This window comes from Camellia sinensis, chromosome 4 (assembly GCF_055761805.1).
Source record: "Camellia sinensis isolate YWXY chromosome 4, ASM5576180v1, whole genome shotgun sequence".
In the NCBI taxonomy this organism is placed as follows: domain Eukaryota; kingdom Viridiplantae; phylum Streptophyta; class Magnoliopsida; order Ericales; family Theaceae; genus Camellia; species Camellia sinensis.
The window spans coordinates 191990444-192001833 of NC_138964.1; the positions used below are offsets into that span (position 1 = coordinate 191990444).

The window sequence follows — 11390 nt, forward strand, 5'->3', positions numbered from 1 at the left end:
TATAAATATATATAATTATCCCGTGCATAGCACGGGTGATAGGCTAGTCTATATATTAAGAAAAATGGGGTTTCTAACCCCCAAGCTTTGTGGGAGCTCCAATATCTCAATCTAAATTTCCTGATTTTTTGATTTAAAACTCAGCATTTATTAACTTCTCCCAACCCACTTTTTGACTTCTCCTATATCTACTCCTACGTCCTTTTTAACTTCTCTCATACACTATGGCTAGTGATGAGATTGTTAAATTATTTTTATAAAAAAATCTTAAAAAAGGAACAAATGGTCAGTACCTAAGAGAAAAAGGGGGTTTCTAACCCCCAAGGCCTGTGGGAGCTCCAATATGCCAATCCTAATGTTTTAATTTTTTGTTTTTTTTAAAAAAAAAATTAACTTCAGCATTTATTAACTTCTCTCAACCTACAAAACTTTTTTGACTTCTCTCATAATTACTACAGTACCTTTTCCAAAACAAATAATTTGTATATTAAAAAAAATCTATATTATATATTAAGTAAAAGGGAGTTTCTAACCCCCAAGGCCTGTGGGAGTTCCAATATGCCAATCCTAATGTTCTAATTTTTTGTTTTTTTATTTTAAAAAAAATGAACTTCAGCATTTATTAACTTCTCTCAGCCCACAAGACTTTTTTGACTTCTCTCATAATTACTACAGTACCTTTTTCAAAACAAATAATTTGTATATTAAAAAAAATTTGAAACAAATATAAATATCTATATCTATATCTATCTATTTATTTATATCTATCTCTAATTCATAAGTTTTGTGGGAGTTTCAATATCTGAACCTTAATTTCTTAATATTTTTGATTTTTTTTGAAAAAAAAAACTTAGCACTTATTAAATTCTTCCAAGTCTTTTTAACTTCTCCAATTTACATACTCTTTTTAACTTTTCACATACGTATTGCAAACAGTGAGTCTCCTTTTTATTTTCTTCTGCTTGATTTCTCACTTCTGCATAAACCCTCACAAAGAGAAAAATGTGATTATAATTAGTTGAATGATTTTTTTTTTTTAAATGTGATTGTAGTTAGCTTAATAGTTTTTTTTCATTTATTTATTTTATTATGGAAAAAATGTAATGTGATTGTAGTTTGTTCAATAGCTCTTTTTTTTAATATGATTGTGGTAGTTAGTTCAATGGTTTTTTTTTAAATGTTATTTAATCTTTTTATTTACTATTTTAATTTTATTTTTAATATGATTGAAGTTAAATAAACATAAACACTCACAAAAAAAAAATGTGATTGTAATGTGATGTGATTGTAGTTTGTTCAATGGCTTTTTTTTTAATATAATTGTTGTAGTTAATTCAATGGTTTTTTTTTTAATGTTATTTAATCTTTTTATTTACTATTTTATTTTTATTTTTAATATGATTGAAGTTAGATAAACATAAACACTCACAAAGAAAAAAATGTGATTGTAGTTAGTTCAATGGCTTTTTTTTTTAATGTGATTTTAGTTAGTCAATGGTTCTTTTTATCATTTATTTATTTTTTTTATTATGAAAAAAATGTAATGTGATTGTAGTTTGTTCAATGGTTCTTTTTTTTTTTAATGTGATTTAATATTTTATTTATTGTTTTAATGGTTTTTCTTTACAATTATTTATGAAAAAAATATGATTTTAGTTAGATAGAATAAATATATTTGTGATTTGATTTAATTTTTTTCTGATTTGATTTTTAAAGTACCAATTATTGACAATGATTAGGTTGTATTTTGAAAAAAAAATTGTATTGATTTTTTTAACTCACTGTGTTTTTTGAAAAAAAATTATTGTATTTTTTTAACTATCAATTCACTTAATTTGTGATTTGATTTTTAACACACTGTGTTTTTTGAAAAACAAAATGGATTATACTCATTAGAGTCACATCATATACCAATTATTGATGATAATTAGATACTATTTTGACCCAAAAAAAATTATAATTGATCTTTCTAACTCACTATATGTTTTTTGAAAAATAAATTATTGTGTTGTTTTAATTATTGATGATGATTAGATAGCATTAAAAAAATTGTGATTTGTATAATTGAAATTATTTCCTTTTGTTTATAATTTTATTTTATAATATGATTGAAGTTAGATAAACATAAACACTCACAAAAAGAAAAATGTGATTGTAGTTTGTTCAATGGTTTTAAATAATCTTTTTTATTACTATTTTAATGGTTATTTTTTTCAATTATTTTTTTTATTATGAGAAAAATGTCATTGTAGTTAGATAGCATTAAAAAAATTGTGATTTGTATGATTGAAATTATTTCCTTTTGTTTATAATTTGATTTTTTAAATATAATTGAAGTTAACTCACAAAAAGAAAAATGTGATTTTTCTAAATTTTTTATTAAAAAAAAACACAGCATTTATTGATTTGGTCAAAATTCCCTGATCAGCATTTATTAACTTTTTTCAATCCACATGTCTATTCACATGCCTGCATTTATTGATTTGGTCAAAATCCCTTGATTAGCATTCAAAATCCCCTCATAAAAATAATTATAGATACAATCTGTGTATAGTTACTGCAGTACCTTTTTCAACTTTTCTCATACATTATGATTAGTGATAAGATTGTTAAATTATTTTTATAAAAAATCTTAAAAAACATAATTTATATATTAAAAAAAATCTAAAAAAATATAAATATTTATAATTATCCGTGCTATTCACAAATCCCTCTCTCTTTCAATCTCTCAAACCCTCATCCCATGGCTCCAAAACCCTTTCATCTTCGACATCCAAACTTGCCCCCACATCTTCTCCTCCATCTCCGGCACCAAGGACCTCCAAATGGTTAACCTAACCCTCCGTGTCCTCTCTCGCCCCGAGTTCTCTCAACTCCCCCGAATCTTCCAAACCCTAGGCCTCGAATACGACGATAAAGTCCTTCCTTTGATCGGCAACGAAGTCCTCAAGGCCGTTGTCGTTCAATTCAACGCCGATCAGCTCCTCACCGAGTGTCCCAGCGTCTCTGCATTGGTTCGCCAGGGCTTGGTTCGTCGTGCTAAGGATTTCAACTTCGTTCTTGATGACGTTGCGATCATGCACTTATTGTATGGGGCTGAGTTCTCCAAGGCCGTGGAGCAGAAGTAGGTGGCACAGTAGGAGGCTGAGTTCTGCAAGGCCATGGAGCAGAAGTAGGTGTCACATGAATGTCTCTTTCTCTCTCTCTCTCTCTCTCTCTCTCTCTCTCTTTCTCTCACTCTATAAATACATCTGAATCGAACCTTTTCATTTGTGAATTGATCAAGTATTTTTATTCTATTTGATTCTTAATTGTTTTATATATCTATGCATAATATATTCGACTCTGTATGTACATCTAAATTTATGTCTTTTGAATTTTGGTGTTCTACTTCAAAATTAGCAAACCTATTTTATTGATTTTTATTTATGTATGCTTGTATTTTAGGTGTGATTGCAATATCCATACTATATACCCTTGCCTCTCTGTCTGCTTCAGCTAATACCAGTACCAAAAGTTAGCAGAAGGAACCAAAGATTAACAGCTGCTAGATGATGACAAAAAGAACCCCAAAACAGAGAGCCATAACAAAAAGATACTCAGCAGAGTTTAGAGAAATAAGTAATTTTAGTTAACCCAAACTTACTCCTTCAGTACCATTGGCATGGCAGCTATCCAGATCCACATCTGTTTTTTGCATATCATTTTGAACATCTGCACTCTCCAAAAGTTGATTGCGATGATTCTGCTCAATGGCATGATTCTGATCTGCATTAGCTGATTCTCCAATGCCATCAGTGACATCACCTGTTGTTTTACTCTACTTGTTCTTCTTTTTCTTTGTTTTACTTCTTCTTCTTTTCATCCTCCATTGCTGACCTTAGATTTCAACACCCAAAGCTCCTTTGATTGAATAAACTAAAATCTGTCAAAACCCACCAAAAGTTTCACTTCCATTACAAACAATATCCCAACTTTCTTACTTCCAACATGGAATTAAAATCATGCTCATCAAAATCAAAATACATTGAAGCTTCAAAAATTGGATCTTCAATATCTGGAATAACTGAATTGGCATCAAAACAAGAAAGTGTATGAATAAATAACTGACCAATCAATCTAAAACAACCTCAATGCATTCACATTTCGGAGATCCAAAAACAATTCAAATCTAGGTGATAGAAATCTATAAAATTTGAACGTGTGATTGCAATATCCATACTATATACCTTATTTATTTATACAGGCATACATCTAAATTTATGTCTTTTGAATTTCTATATCTAAACGGTCCTACATTGGTTTTGCTGTTACCTCATGTGCACTTGAACTTGAAAGTCCTTTGCAAAAGTTTGAGTTGATTCCTAGTGCATCATGAAGCTTGGTGTAACACTATAGGTCTTTGAACATGTTTACCTTTGGCCTAAGCACAACTAAGTAAAAAATAATAGGACAAATGCTACTTAATCATCAAGTATATGACTGAACCTTGAAGTACACATGTCAAGTCAACGTTAGCATTGTTAGATTTGGTTCAACTTGGCTTACTAAAAAAAGTTACATTTGCTTGCAATTTTATACCTCTTACACAAGTGAAGTACTGAACTTCTATAAATGACTTCTTGGCTTTCTAGTACTACAATTAAAAAAAGAAAAAAAGAAAGAAAAAAAGAAAGAAAGAATGCATGTGATGTGATGAAAATTGATTTAAAAGAACTGGATTTTTTACATTTGTCTAATCTTTCTTTTCAAAAAAGAAAAAAATGAATGTTTTTAATCTAATCTAATCTAATCAATTTCCTATTCAAAAATCCTGGTTGGAGCAGTTTATTTAAGACTTAAGCGGCTTATATATATATATATATATATTTAAATCAATGTATAATTTTATTTTATTTGACAGGAATAACTTAAATAAATTAAAAAAGAGAAATGAATGTTTTTAATTTACACTTTTTGATTACCATTTTCTTAACTTATAAAAGAACTGCATCAAAACAGGTCCTAAATGACATGATTAAAAGGAGAAAAAAAGAAGAATAATACATGTGGTACCTTGTGTGCATGAGACATGTGTTCATGTTCCTATATGTAGCCAGTTTTAAAACACACATCATTAAGTTTTAGAGAGTTTCTTTATGATTTTAAGAGATTCAGGGCTATGTCATCATATTCCTTTTATATATTGTTTGATACTCTCGATATTATTACAATGTGACCGATACTATTACATGTCTTGATACCACCATTTAAAACCATGCTACTTACTAACTCTATTCTTCTTCAGGCGTGGTGTTCGGCAAATGAGAATAGGATGGGCTGATGGCCCAGAATTTGACTCAGTGCCCAATTAGACCTGGAAAGAGCTACACTTATCTGTTCACAATTCAAGGCCAGGAAGGGACACTCTGGTGCCATGCCCAATGCTCGTGGCTGAGAGCCACAGTCTACGGTGCTCTGATTATTCACCCCAAAGAAGGTTCTTCCTACCCATTCCCCAAGCCCAAGCGTGAAACAACCCTTCTCTTAGGTACTGACCATGAGATGCAAATAGAGACACAAAAGGAACAAATACAAATGCAGAACAATAAAATAGAAGATCTTGAAGAGGGTAAGAAGAAGCAAGGGGAGACAATGGCTGATGTTGTCAACTTTTTGAGGACCAAAGGATTCACTGGACACTTTGGAAGTGGAGGGAACTCATCCACAAGTGGACATACTTCTTGGTAAAGTATATTAACTTTAATATAACAAATTTTATAAAAGAATACATGTTTGAAGAATTAGGAAGTAATGGAAACATGCATATGACATCCAATTTGTACAGGTGCACATGATGTATAAATTGTGAATTAGTCTAAAAAATATATTTTTTTCTCTATACTAAAAGCTTGAAAAAAGGCTGTCGAAATGCTAAATTATCACACAATTACAGAGTTGTACAAGAACCAATAGAAACACCTTAGGAGGGACCAATATAAGTTGTATGAACTTACGGCAAATTAATGGGATGCACCATTTGTGAATTAGCCTTAAAATTAATTTTTTGTTCTCATAATCTAAAAAAAAGTCTGTTACAGGGATAAATTGTATAATTGATCTAATTGTAAATTGATGAGTTACTAATGTTTTTAATCTTTTGTATAATTGATTTATTACTAAAACTTTTAATTTATTTTTTTGCAGATTGGATTGGGGTGGCATTTTTGACGTGCAACAATGATGTAATTTGTTTGAATGTTCATTTTTGTTTGATAAGGATACACATACAGTTACACTACTTATTGTTGGATTTTTGGTGGAATTGAACAAGTTATAACTTTTGGATATTTTGTGGATATTTCACTATTTTATTATATCAGGATGAAATTATTTGTAATGATGAATGTATATTTTCATTTTGTTAATTCGTAAATGTGTTGATAACAGGTTAGGTTAAGTTGTGATGAAATTGTTATATTCAACAGGTTTCAACATGAACAGGGTCATATTTGTTGAACTAAAATTTAGATTTTGATAAAATAGGTATATAATGTGGAAAAAAATATTATGAAATTATTGACAAAATTTTTCATCCCTAAAGAAGGTTTTTTTGTCTCTTGTTTGGCTTAGGTGGATGATTAATTTTGTCATAAATTCTTTATTTCGTCGCTAAATGAATTTGTTATGACAAAAAATATTGTCACATTTTGTCACTATTACTCTCAATGTGTGGCGAATTTTTTTTGACATTATTTCATCATTTTTAATGATGAATTTGTTTTTATCTCTATTGGTAGCTTCTTTGACAAAAAATTTTCGTCTTCGTTTATATTAAATGTGACAAAATTATTTTGTCTCCATTTCTTATATTTATGACAAAATACTTTTGTCTCTAATTTCTCCTTTAATGACAAAATATTTTGTCGCTAATTACTTATAAGTATGTTCCCAACAGAGTATATTGGAGACAAAAAAAATTCGTCACAAATTTATCGTTTTTAATGATGAATTTGTTTTTGTCTCCATTGGTAGCTTCTTTGACAAATTTTTTTTGTCTTCGTTTATATTAAACGTGACAAAATTATTTCGTCTCTATTTCTTATATTTATGACAAAATACTTTTGTCTCTAATTTCTTCTTTAATGACAAAATATTTTGTCGCTAATTACTTGCAAGTATGTTCCCAACAGAGTGTATTGGAGACAAAAAAATTCGTCACAAATTTATCATTTTTAATGATGAATTTGTTTTTGTCTCTATTGGTAGCTTCTTTGACAAAATTTTTGTCTTCGTTTTTATTAAACGTGACAAAATTATTTCGTCTCTATTTCTTATATTTATGACGAAATACTTTTGTCTCTAATTTCTTCTTTAATGACAAAATATTTTGTCGCTAATTACTTACAAGTATGTTCCCAACAAAGTGTATTGGAGGCAAAAAAATTCGTCACAAATTTATCATTTTCAATGACGAATTTTTTTTTTCGTCTCTAAGACCCTTTAGCGACGACCCTTTAGAGACAAAATGGGTGACGAAAAATGTTTGTCGTAATTAGTTTGGGTGACGAAATATATACATTTTGGGACAAATTTGTTTCGTCTTTAAATCCCAAATTTGTTGTAGTGTCAGGTCAGGCTTGGGTAGGCAACCTCGGGTTACAATTTAAGCCTAGACGGGTCTGGACAGGTCTCAACACAACTTGAGTTGGGTTTGGATAACCTTCCAATCCGACCGAACCCACTCAAGTTGCATGCCTAGTAATATCCGTATTTTAAAAACTGAACAAATGGAACTGATAGTTTATGAATAAAAAACAAAGACTGGAGACACTTTAATGGAAAAAGTAGAATTAATACTTGTGACTCTGATTTTGTTTATGAAAATATAGTTAAAATTCTTAAAACATAATCTATAAATAAATATATCTCAATGACACGAACTAAAATGTAAAAAAATTTATCTATCATTACTCGGCTTAGAGTTACATAAGACCGGTACTGATGGCCTAAGGTTGCTTGCCCCCCTATAGCGATCTCGGTTTTCCCTTCATTGTTTAATTGTATTCCGGGCTCGGGTCCGTGGATGTTGGTTGTTGTCTTATTCTCATTTCCATCCTTTACTTCTTGTATTTGAGTTTTGGGTTGTGTGGGACATGTTTGAAACAGGTTGGTTGTGTTTGGAAACCAAGAGTTGATGCCCAGATTTTGGCGTTCACGCTCGAGCGGGGCTTTTGACACTCGAGCAGGCCCTTTGCTTTTGTTCCTCCGCTCGAGCGAGGAGTTTGATGCTCGAGCGGGATTATTCAACCCTCAGTACTTTTCTCTGCAGGTCATCGGACGCTCGAGCGTCCACTTTTACACTCGAGCGGGGACTTTCGTCTGCAGAACTTCTGGAAGTGTGCATCCGGCGCTCGAGCGGCGCTTTTGACACTCGAGCAGGGCGTTCCACGCTCGAGCGGACTATGTTTTATATCAATCCGAGTTATAACTTTTTGGATCACTTTTTCGGGCCATTCTCTCTCTCTAACTTTCCAAAACCCTATTTTGAGAGCTTCTCTCTCTAGAATACACCTTCTCTCTACGAAATAATCTAGTTTTAGCGATCTTCCACCATTGCCCCTATGTAAAAAGTGTAGAGCTTGGTGTGGGCTACGTTTGGATCCAAAAATCTTTGGGTTTGGAGCACCTTCGAATTTCTTCATCTTCTTCTTTGAGCTCCAAAATTTGAGGTAGGGAAAACTACTCATATTTATGGTCTTTCACATAAACATGTGGTCATTTTGATTTAATGTTGAAGTTGGGAAATTTTGGGTGTTAGGGTTTCAAAATGTATAAAGAGGAATTTTGTTCTTTTGACCAATACATGTGTATTTGGAGTCTTAAAATAAGGTTATTGATGTTTATTGATGATATTTGGACCTTTGGGTCAATGTTGAGAAAAGGGGGAGAAAAGCCATAATATATTGTGTAACGCCCTCAAAATAATAACATTAAACCCATCAAATAAGACATTCATTGACATATGAAATAACCACATTCTTCTATTCATCAGAGTTTCATTACAAAAGTATTACATGTTAACAACAAAAGCAAAATGCCCTACGGGCTTACAGCTTTCCAAGTTAACGCTTGGTTACAACAAAAGAGTGCTAACTCATTTACACATTAAGCCCTTGGCTTGAATTTACATGTAATACATCAAAAATAAAACGACAAAAGTATGTCTGCCTCTAGCCTCCCAAGCTATGTCCTTGGAGGTGGCATGCTACCTGTACCTGAAAATGATATTCCCATATAGGGTGAGCCACAGCCCAGTAGAAATACACTAAACCAACCATGAACAATGACTAAAAGATTAGCAATTGATAGATGGCCAACACTGATACATCCACATAAATCACATTTTATGTCATACGACTTATGAGTCCAAATTACTTTTCATTTTCCCTTTTTCAACAGATAAGCATATTAGCTCTATCATCATCTCAACAGATATGTATAAAAACTATATCCCACATTCACAGATAAGCATATAAGCTATACCCACATTCTCAACAGATATGTATAACAACAATATCCACATTCACAGATAAGCATATAAGCTATATCCACACTTCACAAAGATAAGCATATGAGCTCTATCTTCACTTCTCTAGACAAGCATATGAGCTGTATCTACGGAGTCCATCCCCTATCTTCTTCCAATACTATCCGGTTTAGAGGTACATCCCTCATCTTCCCCTAAACCGCGGAGTACATCCCCCATCTCCTCCTCTACACATAACGTATACAAATACATTGGTTCTATATACAATCACTCAATACATATAGTTAATGTATTCTATCAACCGTCACATTCCATGACACATTCCATTGATTAGTTTCCGTTTACCTAATCATCATGCATTGTCTACAACAATCACGACTATCCTCCACCGATAGCCCAAAGCAATTATTTCTAAACAGAAAATAAATGCACAAATGGATATTCAATCAACATTTCATTTCGGTGTGTGATAAACAATTCAACTACACCCTTTAACTCCATACATTCCCAATCTCGACAATTCCATTTCATTTCCTCATTTCTCACAATTAATTATCCCAATTAATCAACCAATGTAATTAGGTCATTTTCCATAATTAACATTACAACCCTTAGGTCCCTTTTTCATCAATGACTCAACATTTATTCCATTTCTCTATACCAAACATGCATCTAGGTTTATTATAAATAAAACCCCAACTTTTGTAAAATAACACAAAAGCCCCAAACTTTCACAAAATTACCAAACCAACCCCAACGTCTCAAAATACTAAAATTTAAAGACAAAATCCATAGAGAGGAGTAGGATATCCCTACCTCAAATTCGGAGCCCCAAAGGAGAAGATGACAAAACCCAACGTGCTCCAAATCCCGAAATTTTCAGATTAAAATGTAGCCCTCGACGATCAACAACTTTTTTGTAAAGGCCAAAGATGAGCAAATCACTCCTACTAGATCAAAACCTAGAGAGAAGGTAGAGTTCTAGAGTGAGAGGCTCAACAATGGTGTTTTTTGGAAAAGTAGGAGAGAGAAGAGAAAGTGAAAAAGTGATTTGAAAAGTCAAAACACGGAACTTAAACCCAGTCGCCCCGCTCGAGCGTCAAACACCCCGCTCGAGCGTCACTCACAGACTCCCGCTCGAGCGTCAACAATCCCGCTCGAGCAGCGGATACACACTCCCAGAACTTTTACAGAACCAGGTCTTCGCTCGAGCTTCCAACTCCCCGCTCGAGCGGCACTCACACAACCCCGCTCGAGCGGCCAACCCCACGCTCGAGCGTCCAACACTGCACAGGAAATACTGGATGGGTGCAATTCCCGCTCGAGCGCCAAAACCCCCGCTCGAGCGGACAGGCCAAAATCTGGGCAACTAGTTTTGGTTTCTAAACTCAACCAACCTGTAACAAACCTGCCCAACACATCCTATAACTCAAATATGAAGTAAAAAGGATGTAAACAAGATAATAATCAACTACCAACATCCACGGACACATGTCCGGATCACTGTACAACAAGGGTAAACCCGGGATCGCTATATATTGTGATGAATTAATTTGTGTAATTAACTTGGAAAAATTATGGAAATATGAAATTGTGTTGGAAATAATGAAATTGGGTAATTATGGGGTTTAACGGTGGAGTTGGATTGATTAATGACTCACCTTTGAAATTGTGAATAATTTATCTGTTTGATAATTTATTATCTATTTAGAAATAATTGTTTTGAGCTATCAGTGGAGGATAGTCTTGATTGTTGTAGACACTACATGATGATTAGTTGAATTAAAACTAATCAATTGAGTATGTCATTGAATATGACGGATGGAATAACACATTGAATATGTGCTTGGCTTGATCATTG

The 11390-nt window shown here is 32.5% G+C and overlaps 1 long non-coding RNA gene across 3 annotated transcripts; it reads left to right on the forward strand.

Annotated features, from left to right (window-relative positions):
• The first annotated feature begins 2704 nt into the window (after positions 1–2704).
• LOC145789796 (uncharacterized) lies at positions 2705–6407 on the forward strand. 3 transcript variants are annotated; one of them, XR_014328137.1, is made up of 4 exons: positions 2705–3172; positions 3448–3621; positions 5288–5726; positions 6187–6407. It is a non-coding gene; the product is annotated as an uncharacterized LOC145789796 (long non-coding RNA). The 3 variants fall into 3 exon arrangements; XR_014328138.1 differs by lacking the exon at positions 3448–3621 and having other exon boundaries at positions 2705–3189; XR_014328136.1 differs by lacking the exon at positions 3448–3621.
• The last annotated feature ends 4983 nt before the right edge of the window (positions 6408–11390 follow it).